Consider the following 6,000-nt stretch of genomic DNA (forward strand, 5'->3'; position numbering starts at 1 on the left):
GAAACTGGGTCAACACTGACGATGCAGGGCAGATTAAAAAAAAATATATATATACGTACTGTGAGACTGAATGAAAACAATTTTACAGCGAGCGGTAAAGCTAAGTGATAGGCTAAGTGATTACAAGCCCAATGCTCTACAGCATCAGTTCACCTAAAGCCCAACAGAGGCTATCTCACTCCTAACCCGCGCACCTCCACTCGAACTGATCGGTAATAAACCGAGCAAAAAAAAAAAAAAAGGAGAAAAATTCCCCCGCATTTCCCCGAGGGGGAGAATGTGAAAGTGCGAATGCACGGTTGTCGGCCCGCTTGCGGCGCTTGCGCTCGGCCCCCGCAGCCCACCGCCTCGCCGCCTTCTCTTCATCTCTTCCATCGGGTTGGTAGTATCACGTGTACACCACGCAGTTATCAAGCCGCTATAACGCCGCTGAGTCGCCAACGCACGCCGCTGACGACGTAGTTTGAATGCGTTAAAGATATAAGGAGCGTCACTAACGCTGACATCACGTCGCGTCCGTGGCTTGGTCGGTAGAGCGTCGCGCTGCGGCCGCAAAGTCCGCGGATCGAAACCTGGCGCCGGATGCTGTTTCTTTATAGAGGAGCACTGCGGACGCCGCCGCCGCCGCCGACGCCGGCGGTGGATGGTTTGGGGTCGCTTATAAAGTGCAAAAACCCAAACCTGACACCGTAGCTGACGTTGTCGCCAACACGGAGCCCCGCCCATTCTCACTCCAAGAGTACAAGCAATCAGCACCGCTACCCTCGTCAAGGAAACAGCCAAGCTACAAGGGCACCCCGTGGAAGAGCATTCTCCCCTCCTCCCTACACACCCTCGTTTTGCAATTCGCTCGGGCAACCAACGCACAGTGTGCTCGTGTGTTGACCGGTCCTACGCATCCGATGGACAGCCACGCCTGCGGGGGGAAGCCAGCGCACAACCGTGCAGCCGCAGCAGCAAGTCGGCGGGGTCGAGCAGCTCCGCGATCGATGTCGAGGTTCTTACCCCCGGGGCCGTCCCCCGCTGGTCACCGGCCGGAAACAACGAGCGCCCGGGCCACGGTCAAGTTTAATCAATGCCGCCATGAGCCGACGCCTTGTTTCCCCCCATACAAGAGAGAAGGGGGAATCCCCCCCCCCCCCCCTTTCTTCCGTCATGAGCGCCCCGCACGAGAGTCTTCGATTTCAGCTATGGGCGCTTCCGGTCGCGTTCGCAAAAGCCGAGCGCGTCGCATCCCCCCCCCCCCCCCTTATGAATTATGCTACTATCGGAGAAAGGGGACCACGGTACTGCGCATTAATATCTTACAAACAATTGCGCCGAGACCAAGACGGCGGAAGCGCCCGAAATCGAAGGTGAATATGTGCAGGCCATGGCTCGCATTCGATCCACTGAAGTACGCTCATGCGTTGCGCTGCTGAGCACGAGGTCGCGGGTTCGATTCCCGGCCGCGGCGGCCGCTTTTCTGATGGAGGCGAAAAGCAAAAACGCCCGTGTGTACGAGATTTCGGCGCACGTTAAAGATCCCCAGGTGGTCAAAATTAATCCGGAACCCTCCACTACGGCGCGCCTCATCGCCTGCGTTGCGTCGGCGCGTTAAACCCCACAATCAATCGAAGTACGCTCATAGAAGATATACATAACAACGGATCGAGCGGTAAAGCGTATCTCCAAGTTCTTCGGAATGTAACCTGCTGTTGATTAATAACTGCAAAGAGAAAATTGAGGAATCTGGAAATGCTGATATGATGTAAACCAATTACTTTGACCGAAGAACAGAATTAAAACGGTGTGGAAGCGGTTGAAGAGAGAGTGTAGAGCGAAGGTGGAAGTTTTCACGCCGACGTATCCTAATCCCATTCGATCTGCATTAAAAGAACGGTAAAGGCAAGAAACGAGCATGCGCCCTACGCTAGAATCAATCCGCGTGCGCGTTGTTAATACAAACAGGGAACTAAGAGTTACTCTATTTACATCAGCACGCAGAAGAAAAAAAAAAGAAAAAAAAAACCATCGTGACATATCTTCGCAAAGCGGCTCTCATATTCGTCAGGCTAAAAATAAAGAACGGCTAGTTTAACGCTACGCAGAACTAAAGTGCACTTCCTGTCTCTCAGGACAAGAGAGAGAGGAGAGATGCCATTTGAGCACAGTGTGAAGTCCCGCTTAGGTGCCGCAATACATGACAAGTGCAGGCAAGGGCAACACGTTGTGCATTCCACAACTAAAAGGAAACTGGAGCGCAACATTTATTTTGTTCCCGCTTTCGAAACTCTCTTTGTGCGTGAGAGAGCGAGAGAGAGAGAGAGCGAGAGAGAGAGAGAGAGAGAGAGAGCAGGGTGCGTACGCGGGATGCGTCACGTACCAAAGCAAAACAGAAACAGACGAAAGGAAACCAAACGTCATGGCGAGATAAAAGACAGAAAGGGTGGAGTTGTATAACGTTACGCACACAGAAGGCGGACGACGCTCCATTTTTCAAAACTTATCTTTCTTCCAAGCATACCACAACGTTCCAAGCTCGTTGACTTAGCAAATAGCAAGCTAAAAACGCACTGCGAAGCACTTGACACGCGTTAAATGGCGCTATACATTCCGCGCAACGAGATGAGCAGCTAGAGCTCCGCGTACAGGCTCCTCCTCAAATAAAACTCGACGACGAAATTTCCCGAGAGAAGAAGTGGAAGTCACGGAAAAGCGCTCGGCAAACCGATTCGCGCGCCCGCACGTTTCGTCGCGAGAGCAGTGTAAAGCGAACGGATGAATAAGTAAATCCGGGTTTTGGCCCGTGCCGCGTTCAGATGGAGGGTTCAGGGAACACGACACTTCGTCGGTTCAGCAGCATATAATTGAGACAATAATAATAAAAAAAGAAACGGCGGTAAAGAACCTCTCCAATCTCGACACGAGAGCGGCCCGGTCGTCTGGCGTTATTCAACGGCCGGCCGTATCCCAGTCACGTTGGTCTCCCCTCACCCCTTTACCTCGGCCGCCGTATCGGGAACTGGTGAAGGGAAGCAAGAAAAGGCGGGAAAGGAGGAAAACGAAGTCACCCGAAGCCAAGTCAAAGCCAACCCACTCTTTACGGGAGGAAAAGGGTGGGGCAATGAAGCGCTGCAGAGCAAACGCAGACGAACGAAAAGGAGAACAGCTAAAGCGCCGCCTTTTACAGCAGACGATGCCGACTCAATTCTATTTGCGAGTTAACGCGCGGCGTATCTGCCGTGCCTGCTTCGGCGCAGCCGATTCGATTGGCCCGCTAAGTTCTTCCTCTTTTTCGGCCCTGTTGCTTCTTCCAAATTCGATTGGAACGAAAAAAAAAAAAAAAGGAAATGAAAGGAGAGCAGGCCATAGGTCGGCAAAACAGAAAGAACTCACTCAAACTCAATCACAATTTTTTTCATTCACGCTGTACTCAATCAAACTCAGACTCAAAAACTTCGTCTGTTTACAAAATCACTCGTACTCACTCATCAAATACTCATTTGTAATCGTACTCACTTGTACTCAAACTCATTTGTCCTCACGAGTATTCGTACTCAATCTGTACTCATGAGTACTGAATGTGTACTCATGAGTACTCAATCTGTACTCATGAGTACTACTGCTCATGAGTACTACTCATTTTTCACTCATGAGTACTACTCATTCTGCACTCATGAGTACTACTCATTCTGCACTCATGAGTACTCAATCTGTACTCATGAGTACTCAATTTGTATTACTCACGAATAATCAACTTATCTGCACTGTTAGCTAGGTCGTAGCTCGAATGAAAGACTAAGGAGAAAAAATAAATTGTTTAATTGATTAGAAAAACACAGGTTACATATAAATCAGGACAGAGGAAGAAAACGTCTGACGCGGTGCACTGTCGTTGGGCGACTTACTGCGCGAAGGCAAGTACATGTGAGAAAGCGAAACAGAACGTAAGCACTCGCGTTGCGTCTGGCGTCTCCTCTTGTTCTCAGGCCGGGTCGGGCTCAGGGGAGCTCGCGGGTTGTCGGTGCAGCCGTGGCCGTAAACTGCGTTTTTCTGTGTGTCTTCGGGTGGCAGCTTTTGTCGTCCGTTTTCTTGTTTGCACTACTGTACTCAGGAGTGCATATACTCAAGAGTGCAAGCACTCGCAAACACAGTATTCATGAGTATTGTACTCACGAGTGCTGTGTACTCACGAGTGCTGCGTACTCACGAGTGCTGTGTACTCATGAGTGCTGTGTACTCATGAGTACTCATATTCATTAGTACTAAAACTCATGAGTACTCATACTCATGAATACTGTACTCATGAGTACTCATACTCATGAGTAGTGTACTCATGAGTACTGTACTCATGAGTAGTGGACTTACCGCTGTACTCACTCGTCATCGTACTCACTATTTTTTTTTGGGGTGTGTGATCACTCATCATCGTACTCACTCGTGAGTTTGAGTACAAATGAGTACAAATGAGTGTACTCACGAGTGAGTACGCCGACCTATGGAGCAGGCACTGACTGACGAAAACGGGTAGCCACGCCAGGGGTGCGAGGTGAGTGACTTGAGCAGGCAACACCGTTGTGATTAGGCAACACGTCGCATTCTCTCTACCAAAAGGCGGACGCTGTATTAAGAGTTAACCATACAAAATAGGCAAAAAAAAAAAAAAGAGGGGACCTCGAGTTTTACGTGCGACTATGCCAGATAAATTAGCAACACGTTTGAGCAAAAAATGCGAGGAGAAGAAAACATGGCAGAAGCCACTAGGGAACGTGAGGTGCCTTCCTAGGGAAGGTTGGGGGAGCGATATGAATACGCGAGATAGAACGAGAGATGGTGAATGGCGGGAAATTCCGCGTGCCCGTCTGCTTCCTCATTTTTCCTCATAGCTTCTGCTTTCCATAAACGAGAGCGGGAGCAGGCGCTTTTTCGCGAAACGTCTTCTCCGGCGTCTGCTCCCCCCTCTTCCACCTCGGATGCGCCTGGCTTCAGCAGCACCCCCCTCCGACCAAGCGACAATCGATCCGACGCCCGGCCTGGCAGCAGCGGTTCGGCAAGGGAGAGGGACCGGCCATCCCTTCCTTCGTTCCTCCTACGCTTTCCTCAACAGACGGCCAAAAGAACCGAGCAAAACACTTCACAGCTTTGCTACCTTCCCCGACCCAGGAAGAATGCGTTGAAGAAGGCAAAAAAAAGAATACGAGGGAAAATGGCGAGAGAAGAACGCGCACAGGAAAAAAAGAAAAAAAAGAGAGGGCTTTCACCTTCCCTTCCTCTCTTCCCCATGAACTGCACCGAGACTAACTTCCTACCTCCTTCGGAACCGAACAAACCAACTCGCGCTTATTTTGCTCTCCTGCCTACTTGCCCCTCTCCATCCAAACTGGCTTCACCAGACCTGATCCGCGCGCACAAAAATAAGGAGAAAAAACGCAAAACTGCCCGCCGTTCCGACCGGAGAGGAGGGAAGCATCATAGGAGACGGGGGAGGGCGCTCCGAAAGGGAAGGCTAGTTTTCCCCTCCCCTCGAGCATCCCGCCATAAAAAAGGCTGCCGCTCTCCTCGTAGTTCGCCCCCCCTTCCCCTAGGAATCCCACTTTCTGGCTCCCTTGCCCTTAACCTTCCCAGAGTTCCCCCGTTTCTACTGCCGCCTTCCCGCTCTCCCCACCACTTCTTTTTTTTCTTCATCTTTCAGTTCCCTTTTCTTCACCCTTCCCCCTCGCATGCACAACCTCCCCCGCTCGGAGGCAGCACGGACAACACTGCCGCCGCCTCCTCCGAAAAAGTGCCGGTCGCCGCCGAAGAAATGTCCGAACACAATATGGCTTGGGCGTGGTCCGTCGCATGGGCTGCTCGCGCTCGCATGGCTTCCCCATTGGGCGCGCCGGTCAACAGTCGCATCCGCTGCGGCGGCCGGGGCGAATTGGCTCATTTGCGCGGCTGCGGGCACCTGCCACACGCCTGCTACGGTCTCTACAGCGCCGCAGGCGCGAGCACTGCAGACTGGCATTGCCGAGCTTG

General features: G+C 51.7%; 1 protein-coding gene across 1 annotated transcript in view; it reads right to left on the minus strand.

Moving 5' to 3' along the window:
* LOC144169062 (uncharacterized) overlaps positions 1 to 6,000 on the minus strand; it is a 138,749-nt gene that overhangs the window by 131,762 nt on the left and 987 nt on the right. The window lies entirely within an intron of this gene.

The sequence above is a fragment of the Haemaphysalis longicornis genome, unplaced genomic scaffold (genome assembly GCF_048455015.1).
Source record: "Haemaphysalis longicornis isolate Haplotype H1 unplaced genomic scaffold, Haemaphysalis longicornis Haplotype H1 scaffold_2, whole genome shotgun sequence".
Taxonomy (NCBI): domain Eukaryota; kingdom Metazoa; phylum Arthropoda; class Arachnida; order Ixodida; family Ixodidae; genus Haemaphysalis; species Haemaphysalis longicornis.